Here is a 16,953-nt window from a genome sequence, read left to right on the forward strand (position 1 = left end):
GCCCTTGACCGGAATCAAACCTGGGACCCTTCAGTCCGCAGGCTGATGCTCTATCCACTGAGCCAAACCGGTTAGGGCGTGATGCATGATTTAAACCCGGTTAGGGCGTGATGCATGATTTAAACCCTCGTTCTTGTGTTGTGGCATTAGAGGGGGTGGGTAGACAGTGACCTCTACTCTCCAGGCCAGGATCTCAGCTGGTCCTGAGCCCCGTGACCTCACAGGCATGTGCAGGGTGATGCTCTTCCTCCAGCTGGCGCAGCTCTCTTAGGCTTCTCCTAGGACAGTGTATTATAAAGAGGTCCTGCTGCTAAAAAAGTAAAGAAAAAAAAAACACGCCGAAACCGGTTTGGCTCAGTGGATAGAGCGTCAGCTTGCGGACTGAAGGGTCCCAGGTTCGATTCCGGTCAGGGGCATGTACCTGGGTTGCGGGCACATCCCCAGTGGGAGATGTGCAGGAGGCAGCTGATCGATGTTCCTCTCTCATCGATGTTTCTGGCTCTCTATCTCTCTCCCTTCCTCTCTGTAAAAAAATCAATAAAATATATTAAAAAAAAACAACAAAACACATTTGGAAACGACTGCTTTTGGGGACAGGACATAGATGTCCTTGAAGAACATTATTAAACCCCTATTCTACTTTTGTCCTTCGTGAGTTGTAGAAAAATATCAACTTTCCCCCTCTATATCAATACATTTTCTAATCAATGAAATATCTTTGTAGCAGTTATTCTGTAAACGATTACCATGTCCTTTCTAAATGTTGTCACTGAACTAGGCATAAAATAGTATTTTATTGATTCTATGGTGTGTGCAATTTTTTTTCCAGATTTTAGCATTTCTGAAAATGGGATGTACTTTCCAAATCAGTGGCTTCTTACAATTGCTCTCAGCCAGGTGACCTGGTTGTCATTGCCTTAACCAATTTATTTTACCTTTATTTTTCTTTTTATGTGCCCAAGAAAGATATGCTATAAGGTTGTATGTCTGAATAAATCTGAAATAGCTCTTTCCATAAAAATAAAATAAAAATTTGAGGTAATAAAAAAGCATGTCATAGTTTAATTGGCAGCATTTTTCCTACTGTTTGATAAAATAATGGTGCATCTTACAACTGTTGGATTCCTAGTTTCAAGAAGACACAGGATATTCTTTAGTTAGGTTTGGTTTCTAAGTTCAAGAGCATATGTGGGGTTTGGATATAGGTAGCAGCTTTCAGCAATGATTCGATCAGGAGGAGACACAATGAAAAGATCGTGCAGGGCCCTGCATGCTTGTCTACTGCTTGTGTCTTCTAGCCACCCACTCAAAAAGCAAAACAGCATTTGAATCATTCAGCTGGTGGTCCACTGTGACCTCTGGATTTTTTTCTTCTTCACTCTTAGCTCCTAACTGTTTTCCAGCTTCTATTTGATGTACTTGGAGCCCAATTACAGGCTTTTATAGCTTCTTTCTTCTTTTCTGGAGTTCCACACATGCTGTGCTCTTACCAGCAGTGCCTCCTCCCCAGTGTGATTTTCATTGAGAAAGCAAGCCTTTCTCCTCTGATGGGCCGGGATTGCAGGCAGCGTGTGTGTCTCTCCTGCAGGCCTGGAGGAAAGCGAAGATGAAGAGAGCAGAATTCTGAATCTCATGTCCCATGGGCACAGGATAACCCCGGACAAACTTTAAGAAAAGATTCCTGGGGTTGTGCGCGAAAAGCAAGCGCTCCCAGTATGGATTGCACTGGTTACATACACAACCCACTGAAAGTAGTCTTTATTATCTTTTTAAAAAGATGAAAGTAATCTACAATTGTAACTGCCAACTCAGGAAACACAGTGCACCCTCTGGTCTGGGTGCCTAATATCTGGCCCCCTGGGCGTGTGGGGCAGGGAGAAAGCCAGGCGTGGGCACATAATTGGTCAGGAGCAGCATGGGACTTAATGGAGGTGGGGGGGCACAGTGGGTCCCAGGGGAGGGAGGGACCCACTGCTCAGTGGGAGGAGAGGAGTGTCACAGAAGAAGTAACCTTTGAAGGGGGCCTTGAGGGGTATCATGTGGAGGGGGGGCGTCCAGCTTGGTGTGTCTGGGCCGGAGATGACGGGGAAGCATAGAGAGGATAAGGGGCCATTTGGGTCCAGGTCCGGCAGGGCTTTATGCTGGGTGGTTCCATGCAAATAGCTAATGATCTCTAAACTCAGTGTCCTCTACTTCAAACAAGTCTCAGAGCCGCAGTGCTGCAGGAGCTATGAGCAGTGAGGAGGAGGCCGCTTGGCCACCGCGGTGAGGCCGGGAGAAAATCAGGCTTGGGGTCCTGGGTTACACTGGAAACTTGAAACAGGTTGACAGCTGAACTCTGGGAGATCCCTGCAGGTCTGCTTCAATGAGGCTTTTGAGATCAGCCAAAAGGGCCGAGAGGAAGGAAGCCTAAAAGGCAGAGCTGGTCTCCGAGGTCCGATCCCAGGGCCCGGGAGCGCTAACACCACACTCAGGGTGGAGCGCTTTCTATCCTGCGCTGTGCCCCGCTCTGGGCGGGCCAAGCCCTGAAAGCCAGGCAGCTGATCTACAAAAAGGGGCTGTCACAGCAGTGCTGTGCTGCTTTCCTGGCAGGGCCACCTGGGGGAGAACACCGGGTTTTTGTGGCAACACAGCAGCCGTGTTGGGCGGGGAGTGGACGCTCAGGCGGCACACAGTGGATTAGCTGAATGGATTCCTACAGTCTTCAGGGTCCACACCACGGCCATGTATGTGGATCTGCCTAATACACGTGGTTCCTGAGGAAGTGAGTCCTCACAAGTGCCCGAGGGTTTGGTTTTGGAGTGTCCAGTTGATGGGTGAGCAGGATGGAAGGCATCCTTTTTCCCTTTTGGCCACTTTCTAAGGAGTCAAAGTTGCATTTAAACGTGTCTCAATTATGCGTCTGAATAGATCGGCCTTTGCATTTTGCTGCAACTGTAATCTCTCTTCATTTTATTTCAGCGGTTTATGTTTTGGCCTATTTCAGTAAATCATTTTAATGCCAAGTAATAGAGGCAAACTGTATTTCATTGGGGAAAAAATCTTTATTCATGGCAGATTTTCCAATATGTGCCAAAGTATCGCTGTCATGATGTTTTATGTGCCTGTTCCAAAACAAACAATTAAAGAGCAATTTCAGTGGCAAATGTTAACAATAAAAATGAGATTTGCAATACACTAGTTTGACAATTATATTGTTTTAACAGTTCTCGAAGATAGCTGTTGAAGTAAGCGGCAGTAAATCTTCCAAGTCAACTGTGTCTTCAGGAAAGAGTCTCTTTACGGGCCCGTGGAGCCTGAGGGTTTAGTCATGGAGACACCAGCGCGGTGCACATCGGCAGTCATGTTACATTGGAGGATTGTTTTTAACCTGTCTAGGCTTTAAAATTACTTTGCTCCATTCTCATTGCAATGCATCTCATGTGGATTGGTGCGTAGGGTGTGTTAAAATGGCAAGTTCCTTATGAGTTTATGAATCTGCACGTTTGCGTCCAATAGGCCCTTAATAAGATTCTGCAACACACAGGGGCATGAGTTTCTAAACTGGAAGACAAGCTTTGGTTAAAATTTTAAAATGCTTGACTTAGGAAGATACTTTCAAAGTTGTGCAAGGAGTACTTACTGGCTGCAGGAGACAAATATCATTCTTCCACCTTCAGGTGCACCTGTTCAGGGCTTCTGTAGATTGCAGAACAGAACCCTGTAACCAATTATACAAAGACTAGAGGCCCAGTGCACGAATTCGTGCACCAGTGGGGTCCCTTGGCCTGGCCTGCGGGATCGTGTCGAAACTGACTCTCTGACATCCCCCGAAGGTTCCTGGATTGCAAGAGGGCACAGGCCAGGTGAGGGACCCCACCAGTGCACAGTGGAGGCTGGGGAGGGATGTGGGAGGTTGGCCAGGTGGGGAGGGACTGTGGGAGGGCTCCAGTCCTGAAGGGCTGGACCCCAGGGGCAAGCTAACCTACCAGTCAGAGCGTCTGCCCCCTGGTGGTCAGTGCACATCATAGTGACTGGTCAGCTGGTCAGCTGTCTGCCGCCTGGTGGTCAGTGCACGTATTAGTGAGCGGTTGAGCAGCTTTAGCATGTCATTAGCATATTACACTTTGGTTGAACGGCCTACTGGATGACCCGACACTTAGCATATTAGGCTTTTATTATATAGGATGACCTTATACATGCTGCCATTTAAATGTGTGCTTTGAGGTGTTTTCTTGGGATTTGCATGGATCTATTCTTGGTAGTTTGTGTCATAGGGTGTAATCTATTGATACTGGATTGAATGAAGTTGCCCAATATAACATCTGAACAAATGATTTTAATGCCATGTTATTAACATGACTAATTCCTGGTTAGCTGAAGAAGTGGGTTGAAGCTATGTAAAATAAATATATTTGTAAACCTGGGCTAAAGCGTAATCAGCCCAACTAGCTTGAAAGAAGATGGACTTTATTAAGAGAAAAACCACATATTGTACCCACTAAAAAAAAAAAAAAGTGCTGAAACAGAGCGTAGGATACCGTTGGCCAGTCACAGGGCACATAGTGGGCGTGTGCTCCATGTGGCTTCTCCCACGTGGAATCCTGAGTTTTATCGTCACCATTCTTGTTTCTGGTTCTGCTCTGGGCCCTGGGCTTTGCTTCGGGGAAGCAGTATTCCTTCTTCTCGATAAGGAGACGGCCAGGTTAAAAAGTAAAGACGTAGATAAGCGACAGGGCAGTAAGTAATGTCCTTCCCAGGAGTGTAAGCTTTTCTTCTCCTTGGTTTTTGTTCTTGATTGTAGGATGAGACTCGTGAAGAAGGAAGGGTAACGTTAGGGCTCAGCTAGTGAGCTGCAGGCCCCTGTGTGAGCTACAGACAGGTGAAGAGAGAGACAGGCTCCAGAAAGGTGGCGTGAGGGAGATGCAAGAGGAACCAAACCACTGCATGAAGTTTAGAAGAAGTAAGAAGTTTCTAAAAGAAAAGGCAGTGTTTCTGTTCAAAGGGCTGTGACTCTTGGGTGCTGTGTGAGCCTGGCCTGCACCCCACGCCTTGCCTGCACTGTTGATTCGATTCTCCCGCAGACCGGCATCTCAGCATGTGAGCCAGGAGCCACGTAGAGCAAAACGAGCACTTGAAACATGGCTAGTCCAAGCCGAGATGCTCTCTGTGTCAAACGTGTGTTGGGTTTCCAAGAACAAAAGGAGTGTAAAGTAGCTGCTTAATCTATAGTAATAAAAGCATATTATTCAAATGAACCAAATGACTGTGAACAGCAGTACAACTGTCTGGATGACCTTCCGGACGACCTTCCGGATGAAGCTGGGGCTGTGAGGGCCAAGGCAGCCGGGACTGCGAAAGCCTACTCTCGCACAAATTTCGTGCATAGGGCCTCTAGTTTTCTTATATTGACTGTGTGTTAAAATGATCATAGTTTGGATACATGGGCTAAATGCAGTTTTACCAGCGTCAATTTCATCTGCTTGTTTTCACTTTTTCACTGCAGCTTTCAGAACATTAACGATACAGGGTGTGCATTATGTTGCTGTTGGCTAGTGCTGCAGTAGGTGACTTCCCCTCCCGCATCCTCAGTTACACCTGAGTCTCCCTTAGGGCGGGAACCATGCTGTGTGTTCACCCCAGCACATCGCCCTCCCACTTCTTGCCTTTCAGTTTCTATGAGTTTGTTAGTGAGCTAGAGGGAGGCGAGGCATGGTGGTTACATTTAGACCCCTCCTTCCTGGAAGGCGTTCCCTGGATGGGGGTTGGAAGGAGAAATGGTGGGAAGGGCCATTGTGCTCCAGTGTGACAGCTCCAAAGGCAGTTTGGTGGCAGCTCCCCTGATCTTGACCTTGGCTGGTGACACCACTCTGAGTTTATTTAGTTTCTGACTTGGGACTCTGTGGGGCACCCAGTCGTCGGCCCCCTTTAGGTTCAGGCTTGTGTTAAAAACCAACATGCCCACTGTGGGTATCAGGGGTCGCTCAGTCTCACAAAACCCTGTGCGTTGGGAGCCCTTTAATAGATGGAACAGGCAGAAGGACTCTGGGTAGGACACAGGAGGACTGGAGAGCCCAGGGTGGGAGCAGTGATTGCTCATCCTCAGTGTGCAACCTCTGAGTGTTACTTTTCTGACTGCTTCAGTGATGTAGGCGCCCCTAAAGTTTACTCAGGAACAAACCGCGGAGAACACCCACTTTTTAAGGAAGTGGGAATGTCAGCAAGAAGTTGCCAGTTTCGATCGCATAAAGCAGCCGGCGTCGGCGGCGTTTGCCTTGGATGCTCTTTGTGTTCGTTGTCTCGGATGAGCCAGGAGCAGACTGTCTGTGCTTCCCCCGAGCAGCGGGGGCTTTTCAGGAGCCGGGAAATCGGACGCGCTGGAGCCGCTTACAGATGTCTGAGGAAAGGAGAGCTTTGTGAATAGCTCTGCCGAGTGAAATTGGATTTTGGATTTACTAGAGGCACCAAATTGGAGAAAGACGGCGTGAGAAGCCAGCAGGGCAAGTGATTGCACAGGATTTTTAGGTTTGTTTTTTTCTGCTAACAAGAACAATACATACTTGTGAAGGGTTCAGACGGTACAGAAATGTCTGAGAATGTGAAGGCTTTCATAACACCCAGCTTACAGCTGTACACATATTCTCATTATTTTTCACATCTTTCTCCCCCCCCCAAAAAAATGGGACCACACTATTCTACTTTGTACCTATCATACTTCATAGTGCCCCTGGGAGGGAGTGTGTGTATATATGCATATGTATTATTTATTCTATTTAATGGCCATACAGTATTTTATTGAGTTAGCAGAATTTATTTAGCCCCCATCGATGGACATTTTAAGTCCCCACTACCCCAATTTTCTGCTAAGGTGAGCAACTCTGAATAGGATGCCTACACATTTGTGCAAGTTTCGATAGGATAAATGTTTGAAAGGTGAACTGTTACACCAACGTGCATGCATCTTTTGTGTTTTAGTATTACTCTCCCGAGTGCTAATGTGAACTCTCCCACAGCCGGATATCAGACAGCAGCAGCTTCGCCACACTCGCTGGCCTTTCAGACTGTTCATGGCTTGTATTTTGAGCTGTTTGCTTTTTCATATCAGAGGCACATTTATCAACTTTCTTGCTGATAGCTTCTGTGTTTTCCACTATGCTTAGGAAAGGACTTCTCCCCAGCAAGGTTATTAAATATTAATCTATCTTTTATTCGGTGCCCTTAGGATTTCATGATTAAATTCTAAATCTTTGCTCCAGAATAACTTTGTCGCCAGGAGTGAGTACAGAGCCAGCTGTTCTCTTCCCAACACTCCCTCCCCCCATCCCTGAGTCGTTCCAACAGTGCGCGGTCATTACGGGGACTCGAAAGACGGTATTTATCATGCCTTCCCTGCACCTCCGTATGTGGCCCGTTACCTGTATCGATGCACAGTAAGGTGCACATATTTATTAGGTATAACTTGATGAGCTTTCACATACGCACATTCAGTCAGGATAATGAACAAACCCATCGCCACTCCACCCGCCCCACCTCAGGTTATCCTTGTGTCTGTCTGTCATGCACCCCTCTCTACCCCCATGCCAGTCCCAGGCAGCTGTGCGCTTGCTTTCGGCCCCTGTGGATTAGTTTGCATTTTCTAGAATTTTATACACGCGAGTAGTAAGGCGTGGATCCCTTTTTTCTTTCTCTGTGGACCCTGGCTTCCCTGATGGAGCTCGCTCATTTTCTTTCGGGGAGAAGGCGTCATGCCTGATGCCAGTATCGCCCACGGCTGTCTGTGATTTGTGTTGGTGAGGCTCATGTTTCCATCTCTTACCTTTGAACTCTCGTCACCTTTATATTTCAAGCTGTTTTCTCGAAGACAGATGCATCTGGAGCTTGCCTTTTCCAGCCGGACAAGATTAGTCTTCTATGTAAGGTGTTGAGAGCATTTTCATGAAATGTAATTATTAATGTAGTTAAATCGACCATCTTACTACTAGTTTTCTCTGGGGCCTTCTAGTCTTCTTATTTCTGTCTTTTCCAGTTGTCTTTTGGCTCAGTTGAGTGTTTTCTTTTTGGTGATTGGTGGAGGGTCTACATTATGCATCTTTAATGGACCCCAGTCTACCTACTGTCATGGAGGTAATTATCTCGATGTAATGGTACCTCTAAATAGGCCTCTAGCCAAAGTGGCCAAGAGCTGACCTCTATGCTGTACACCTAAAACTAATCTAAAGTAATATCGACCATCAACTGTAATTGGAAAAGAAAACGAAGAGCTTGTTTGGTATTTTAATTAGTTTTTGGTTTTATTTGGGGGGAATTTATTGATGTTTTCTTTGTTGTATACTGCGGTGAATTTTCAAGAATTCTCTGTGTACAATTAAAAATTATTCTCTTAGTCTCTCTGGAGTTCAGAGTTTGACTTGTATCTATAAGGCATATCTTATGGAGCATGTTTTATAAATGTCCTTAGTAATTTTTCCTTTAATCTATCTTAGATTGAGGGAGGGGACCACAGTACCCTGTTATTAGGGTGTTTCTGTGTATTTCTCTCTCTTCTCCTGGTTTATGAGAGTTGTTGCTGTGTTATTGGGTGCCAATATATTAATACAGATTTATTAAAATTTATTATTTCTAGTTTAAAATTTTGTAAGTTTATCCTTTATAGTATTTCTGTCTCTTTCTCTTTAGATCTTAATACAAGTTTATAGTGGGAAGTGGGTGTGGATTTATGTCTGGTCGTTGTAGAATGTTCGCCCTCCTCCTCCCGTAGGTATCATTCATTCTTTCTGAATGTGAGCGTTTACCTCTTCGTAGCCTCCGCCGGGATCTGGCCCAGAGACTCATTTAATTAGTGAGTTGTGATTGCAGTTAAGCGTCAGAGCCTTTTCTTCCTGACACTTTGTAGAAGCGAGCATGCTTGGAAGGAGCATTTAAACCCACCTGTGCATTCTGACGGGTGCGTCCTTCCCTGTGGAGGCCCAGTGAGCAGCCTTTCAGCCTTCCTCTGCTGTGCCCCCTGCTCCAGTGCTCCCCGCCTCCGTTTGCACACCCGCTGCTTGTGCGCCCCCTGCCGGATGGATCAGAATTCCCCACGGTGCTCGCTCCGGGCTCACACCGGCATGGCTGCACGGGAGGGGCCCCGCTGGGCGCAAACAGCCCAGCAGCCCTGGTCAGTGCTAACAGGTCAGCGCGAACATGAGAAAGGTCCGTCTAAGAGGGAGGAGGACGGCCAGCAGGAGGCCTGAGGCCTGAGGAGGTTACGTGACCAGTAGTGCGGGACCCACCAGCACGTGGAGCGGGAATGGTTGTGGTGCCCTTCTCATGCTTCCGGTTAAAATTGTTTCCGAAGTTGCTGGACTCACTGTGGCTGCTCAGAGGTGAGAGGAGGAGTGAGAGAAGCTGCCATGGAGGAGCTGCCTGGTGCAGGGCGGCCTCGCCAGCCCCGGCGGGGGACTCGGTTACAGCGTCACCCGGTTCACCAAAAGGTCATGGGTTCGATTCCTGGTCAGGGCACATACCTGGTTGTGGGTTCCACCCCCAGTTGGGGCACATGTGGGAGGCAACTGATCAATGGTTCTCTCTCTTTCTCCCCCTCCCCCTTCCTCTCTCAATGTTTCTAGCAGGAGCTACGCTGGTGTCCAGTGAGACTCAGCTCACTCCATAACGCTTTCCTCACATATATAAATAGAAAACAAAGCATTCATCTCTCTGAGTGGTTGCTCCCTGAGTGCAGAATGGGTAAAACTTTAGATGCTCCATCTCTTCTTATTAATCCCATAGGGCTTCATAGAGGGAAATAAATGAGACTTATTTATGCTTGCAGATCAAATTGCCATAAAAGGTTGTTTCAATAGACAGAGGCAAAGTCCTAATAAAATAATTTAGTGAAAATGGGAGCGAAGAGTATGCGTAATGGAACATGATTACACTTAATTTTCTTACTATTTCCATCATTAAAGCTCCATTAGCTTTTCTGAGACCTCATTTAGGCTTCTGGCCACACCGCCACTCAGAGGCGTTGGTGGTAGCACATAGAAGCCTGCGAGTCCCGTTAAAATACAAAAACAGCTAATAATGTGCTGTCCTTTCATTTTTTGCCATTTGATATCCGTGTGTCACATGCAGAGTCTCACGTATTCTCTCTCTAACCCCATCTCTTGAAAACCATCAGTATCATTACCTGAGAGCTTTCATACAAAAGAAATTTGATTCTGAAATTGAAAACAAATGGAGGCTTCCTGATGAAGGTCCCTGAGGTGCACAGATACTGTGGGTTTAAAAAATCTCTCTGGTTGTTCCTTTGTCTTCAAGCATATCAACAGCTAAGTCATATTTGTACATAAAAGCCATCAGCCTGGCCGGTGTGGCTCAATGGCACATGCCTGGGTTGTGGGCTTGATCCCCAGTAGGGGGCGTGCAGGAGGCAGCTGATGGATGATTTTCTCTCATTGATGTTTGCATCTCTCCCTTCCTCTCTGAAATTAATAAAAACATATAAAAAACAAAACAAAACAGAACCAGCATTAGTCTTTTTACCCATCGTAGAACTTTATAGGTAGGGATAGGTAAGAATCTATATCTTAAAACCCCTAAAGGGTACTGTGGGCTGTTTGGTGTAACTGGGGGGAGAAGTCGAGTTCCGTTAGTTTAGTTCCGTCTGAAGTCCACGCCAGAGGCCCACACATTCACTTGTGTGCAGAGGCAGAGAGCACGGTGTCGGGGTCAGGTGATGAAGGCTGGTCAGAGGCGAGCGCGGAGCTGAGAGAAGCTGCAGGGAGTGAGGCCCGTGGCCCTGTCCACGAGGGCGGCAGGGATGGTACACCTGATATCCGGATTTGTAATGACCGCATATTTCCAGTTTGTGTTTAACTCCACTGAATCTAAGATAAATGAATATCCGAGGCATTGATTGCTAACCAAGACTGTGTGTGGATCGGAAAAATCTCAGGCAGGTGTTCAGAGTAACCGGCCTCAGCGTGCTGGCCACGGTGATGCTCACTTCCTCTCAACTTCCAGGTCCTGGGTCCCAGGGCCTGTGCTCTTCCTCGGGTTCCAGGCCTCTCCACGCCTGCTGCTGCTCCCTGCCAGCCCCATTCCCTGCTCCTGCCTGGCGTCCTTCCTGACCTTCCCAGCTCCACCAGGTCTCACTCGAGGCCTCGCTCCCTGAGTCTAAGAGCACTACGGGCCTTGACCAGCACCCTGCACTGCCCTCAGCTCTTCCCACGTCCGCCCCGCCCATCCCCTGGGCGGAAGCTCCCCGAGGGCAGGTATTGTGGCACAGGTTTGGGGCTCTTCATCAGACCTAAGTGGGCCTGGCGAGCTGGCCTTCGATGCCGAGTGTTGAAGGAATGACATTCACTTGTGTGCAGAGAGATTATTCATCGTTGACCTTCTTGAAAATAGTGGATGGACTGTTTCCCCTTGTAACACAGAAGGTTATCCGTGGGGCGGACTCCTCCCATGAGTAGTAACAAGTTGTTCACATATTCCATGTAAAGGTTTTCATTATGTCTGTGGTTGTGTATGTACTTTAACATTTATGCAATTTCCCACTAAAACCTCTTGTGAGTTTTTATTTTTCATGTGGGAATTTCGCTACAACCCATTCACTTCATCAGAGTCCGTTCTGTTTCCTCTTGTGAAACCCTTGCTGGAGAGGACGGTAATTTACAGACTTCCCTCCCCCCGTCACTCCCACATTTATGTGCTGTAGTCGGGCTTCCTGGTTACAGCTGGGTTCTGGCCTGTAGGGTTCTGTTAGGGGCTGAGGAAAAGCCCGACCAAGGATGCTTTTCCCTGTATCACAACTTCATAGCCAGGATCCACAAATAAGTATTTAAGTTTGTGCAGAACTGTGGTGTCTCAGTGTAGTCATAACGTTTAGAACTGCTTGACATGATTTGGAAAGATGTAGCCATTGGGTTTAACATGAAAGGATGGCAGAGCAGGGAAGAATCTTAGCTGGAGTCTCCAGGCAGATCCCGCCCCCCTGGGCATCCGTTTCCACATCTATGTCCAGAGGGGCTGCTGCTGCTGCTGCAGGCTTCCAGCCCCCACCTGGGCGACTCCCAGCCCGCCCCGGGCGACTCCCAGCCCAACGACATTTGGAGGAAAGCCCGCACCGGGCGAGGCAGCTGTTGCTGGGGTGCAGCCGGCCGGCACTCGGCCCCTCTCGGTCACGCGGCAGAAAGGCTTCCTGTCCTCATCCTGGCTTTAGACATGTGCTTCCAGCGGCCTGAGGTCTCCTCTCCTCCCTGCCCTTCCTGTGCTGTCCGTTGTTGCTTTAAAACCCTGGTTGGAAGGACTTCGCGCCACTTCCCACTAAAATCCCTCTCCTGCAGGATTTTCTAGAACCTCTTTGCAGCAGGAACCACGAGACCATAAACTCCCTCTGCAAAGCGGCCGCCGGGCCGGCAGTGAGAGCGCTGCCATTGAACACGTCATGTGATAATTGCGCGTATTGATCTTCCCGTTCCCTTCCACCGCGTGCAGTATTTCCCTCCTCGGGAAGGGGTGTTTGTGTTTGTGAGCAATTACCTTTAACCGAGGGTCCCATTGAGACGTGTGAACCTCGTTCGGGACTTCCCAAGTGCATATTTTCCATGCGAGTGTGTCACGGGTCCTTGACAAATATGTAGCACGTGAGAGGTTTTCTGGCCTTAAAGTAAAAGGGCCTCAATTTACCATCTCTTGCAAACATTATTCAAAGACAAATGTGTACCCATGGAAAACGACATTTGGAGGAAAATCATTTGTGTGGTTCTGTTTCACACCATTATGTGCAAATTTCAATGCTCAGTAAATATTTATCGATGGCCCAATGGAAGGCAATTGCTTGTTCCTGACAAGCTAACTTCCTGAAGGAGAACCCAAGCAGCTGTATCTCCCTTCCCCTGCTGTGTTCACCGATGACTGTGAGCAGGATTGTCCTTCTGTTAATTTCCCGGAGGCCACTGTGGACCAGGCACTGGGGACACTGCTCAAAGCCCCAGTTCTGCCCTCAAAGGGCTCGGCCTCCGGTGAGGAATGGAAGAACCAATAACCACAGTGCACGTGGCAGGTGCTGTGATGGAGGCGGGCACAGGGAGGTGACGGAGGCGGGCACAGGGAGGTGACCTGGATTTCTGAGAGCAAATATTAGTTTGCCAGGCTTTATTTTTGTGAGATGATGATGATGATGATGATGCCGTTGATGCCGATGGTTGTTTTACTTCTGGAGAGGGGCAGGGACGCACGGAGCAGGCAGGAGTGTGTCTGGACGCACTCCTGTGTTTTCTCCTGTCCCCCTGCTTCAGGCCTCTACGTAGCTCGGGCAGCATGTGCAGGGCAGACTGTCTTTCTAGCCTCCAGGCAGACGCAGCACAGGGCACAATCCATCCCCAGGGACACTGGTGCTGGCAGCTTTGCTGGGCTCCGTTGCCAGGGTTCTCCCCCGGGCAGCGCAGTGTTGGCTCCGGCCCACGGCACCTGCCCTGAGGCACAGCGCCCTGTTGGAGCCAAGAAGAAGGAAGCTTCCTGCCGGCAGCCTAAATAATGAGGGAAGACGGGCTGGGAGAGCCAGGGCACACTCACCTGCGGAGGGGCAGCCATGCGCTGCCGCCCTCTAGCTGGCTCAGCACCCTGATGGGCACATGGCGCCAGTTGGCCCAGGCCCTCCCTCGGTGCCACCTGGAACGGGTCACTAACAACTTGTATTTGCTGCTGCCAAAGGGCCTCTGCCCTGTCTGTCAGTCAAATGGAAAAATAGAGTTTTATTCTCTTCTGTGTTTAAGCAGAAAAATGGAGGCCTTCAGATGGCGGTGGCCCAAGTGAGGGGAGGGACTGATTCCGCTCCCCTGGGCTCTCGGGGTGAGGGCGCTGGCACTTTTGGCTGCAGGTGGGAGATCAGTGGGCCTCACGGTTCTCCCTTCGCCTCCGAGCCCGCTGCGCCCACAGAGCCCTGGCGACAGGCCCAGGAGCCCTGTGGCTGCCTCCCACTGGCAGAGCCAGTGTCCGGGGCCAGTTACCCTGGCCCCAACTTCATCGCACCTCAAACACCCCCACCTTGGACGCCCAGATAGCGGCCTTCCCAGGGAATCCCATGTACATGTTTGTGGGGTAAATGAGCAGATTCATGCTGAATTAATCTGTCCCTTTCAGTGTCATTCAGCTCATTTCCTTCCTTGTCCCTCATCCTCAGGGGTCGGTATTTGGCTCAATAAGTCGTGAGAATATGTCCACAATCACGATGTGATGTTTCTCGGGGACCGGAAGCCTTGGAGGTGCCCTTGCTCCTGCCGCTTGTGGCACTGTGGCCTGCCCTCCCCAGGCCTTTGACTCCACCGGGCCTGGGCATACACTGGGCGGTGGGGAGCATGGCCGCCTGGGGCCAACCGTAGGCGCGAATGTGCTCCCCAGACCTGCAGGCCCAGATCGGAGCCTGGGAATAGAGGTGACTCTGCCGTTTTGAGCGAGGAGCCCGCCGTTGAGGGGGTGCCACTGGACGTGGAGTCCCCTGAGGAGATGGTGGCGGCTTTATCCAAAGGTGGCAACATCGCCTGGTCTTAGAGGACAGATCCCCAAGGGGCTCAGGAGGGCCCAGGGAATTGGTGGGTGTTGGATGCGGAGATGAGAGCCAGGCAGTGCCCGGGTCACTCCGAGAGCGATGGCTGATGGCTGGTCACTGAAACAGGAAACAGAGAGGAGGGGAAAGGAGACGACGACTCAGTGTGGAGCCCAGTGAGTTGGAGCTGCCTGTGGGGCAGCTGCGTGAGGGTCAGTGACACGGAAAGTGGCCCTTCCCCTCCAGGACGTTCGTGTCGTCTGAGTCTCCGCACTTTCCTGTGGCCTCAGATCCCTTGGCACCCAGCCCCACGGGAGACGCGGGGAAAGGAGAGGGAGGGCGCCCGCCGTGCCCGGGCGCGGCACCGTGTGCCCAGGGAGCGTGTGTGCGGTGGATGCCCGTCCCTCAGAGCAGCACACCGTCCTTCCCCGGAACGCCCTCTAAACGCGTGGAACAGGGGGAGCTGCGTGTGTATTTCTGAGCGTGTCGAGTCCGTGCGCCCGGCACTGTGCAAGCTGCTGCGTTTCACTCTCTGCACAGTTTCTAACCTCCTGACGATGGGCGCTCGTCCTTTGAATTCTGGCCCAGGTACTTCCTGCCTCGACCGTTCAACCTCTGCCGGCCTGTCCTGGATCGCTGCGGTCTTCAGTGCGTCCCCAGCTCCCCGTGTTAGAGGGCAGTGCTGGGTCTGCCCTGAGCCCGTGGGGGCGGCCGATCGCCCCGGCCGCGTTTCCTTGCTGCGCCCTTGGTGTTTCGGAGCCGTTCTCCGCTCGGAAGCAATTAGTTTGGAGAAGGTTGATTCTTCAAGGTCCAGTGCTCGCCTGCCTTTCATTTGCTGAGGCCGCTGCACATTTTAATGAAGTTGTTTCATCTAAGTTGCCAAACACTAGATTTTTGCTGCTTCAATTCTAATTATCTCTGCTGGCAAATGCTATGTTTTATTAGGACCCGCAAGGGCTCCGTTTGTTAAATGTCCATGCACCGTGGCGTCAGGCACACAAATGAGGTCAGCTGTGCTTGCCGCTGGCTTACGGAGGGAAGGAGTGAAATATTCTCCCCGTGGTCGGACAGGGCGTTGGGACGGCCTGCCGTGGCGAGGTGGGATGTCGGGGTGGCCTTGTCTCCCGAGCTCAGCGTCCTTCGGCAGCAACAGCCGGCCTTGACTCTAAGTGTCCGAGTGACGGGGCTGTCCGTGGCGGCTCTAGGGGTCAGATGCTCATTCTCTCCTTTCCTGCAGTTGCCTGACACTTACATCCTGCTTCCTGGGTTGTGCGTCGAAGGCTGCAGCAGAAAAGGAACCACCCCTCCCGGTCTGGCTACAAGCTTATTGATCTTTCCTTTATTCTCCGCACCAAGTGTTTGGTCCTGAGTGCCCCAGCAAGGAGGGGAGGGGCGGCTTTCACCAGGGCGTTCCTTACCCCATGCCCTCCTGCAGCCTGGGGAGGGGCTGGCAGAGGCCTTCGGTCTACAGGGCTCCGGGACCCCCAGGCCAGGAGCCTCGGACCCAGTTGGCTGGGGTACGCTCCTGTGTTCTCAGTGTTCAGGGTGACGCAGGTCTGGAAAGGGGGCTTTTGTACAAAAGGAAATGCCTGTGTCCGTCCGGCTCTCACCCTGAGAGCACGAGGGAACCGGAAGCATGGGCTTCACTCGAGCCAAAGACACTGTCTAAAGCCGTGTAGCAGAGGCACCTGTCACCACGGAAGCTGTGCATCGAAGGCGCGTGGCTCTGTCTCCAGCGAGGCTGACCTGCACGCGCTCACAGACTGGTCTGTGAACAGGGAGTGGGATGAGTTGTTTCACTGTATGGGACAAAAAGGAAAGATTTATTAGCTTCTCATCACAAAAGCAGGTCTCCTTTGTAACATCAGTTACTTTGTCATGAGTAAAACGTGTCGCGTCAAGTTGGTGCTTATTAATCACCCTCTCCTTCCAAATAACTGTAGGAATAATGAGATGAAATTAGTGGCAGACCGTCGCCCCCACATTAATCTTCGTAAGCTGGTGTCAGCGAAACAGGCAAACACTAGCGTCCACTTCTAAGCGCGTGTGTCTAAAGAATGTCAGACACCTCTAGGCTTCGGTATTTGGAAGGCAAACTCCTTGACTTGTATCAACGAAGACCTAGCAGGTGAGCCTCCAGGACTCCCGTGGCTGTCCGCAGGGCAGTGCCCGATGTGACGGGCAGCTTCGGAGCCAGGTGCGGTGTGGGTACTTCTGTCAGACTTGGAGCCCCGTGTCCCCCTAGGACTCCGGCTGCTCTGCCGCACATCCTCACTCTGCGACACGGGTTATTGGAGGCTCTTCCACCTAGAGCAGTGGTCGGCAAACTCATTATCAACAGAGCCAAATATCAACAGTGCAACGATTGAAATTTCTTTGGAGAGCCAAATTTTTTAAACGTAAACTATATAGGTAGGTGCATTGTCATTAACTTAATTAGGGTC

General features: G+C 50.1%; 1 protein-coding gene across 1 annotated transcript in view; it reads left to right on the forward strand.

The window, feature by feature from the left end:
- The window catches only part of ULK4 (unc-51 like kinase 4), a 284,250-nt gene that overhangs the window by 126,156 nt on the left and 141,141 nt on the right, over positions 1-16,953 (forward strand). The gene's annotated exons all lie outside the window — the stretch shown is intronic.

Source organism: Myotis davidii, unplaced genomic scaffold (assembly GCF_000327345.1).
Source record: "Myotis davidii unplaced genomic scaffold, ASM32734v1 scaffold663, whole genome shotgun sequence".
NCBI lineage: Eukaryota > Metazoa > Chordata > Mammalia > Chiroptera > Vespertilionidae > Myotis > Myotis davidii.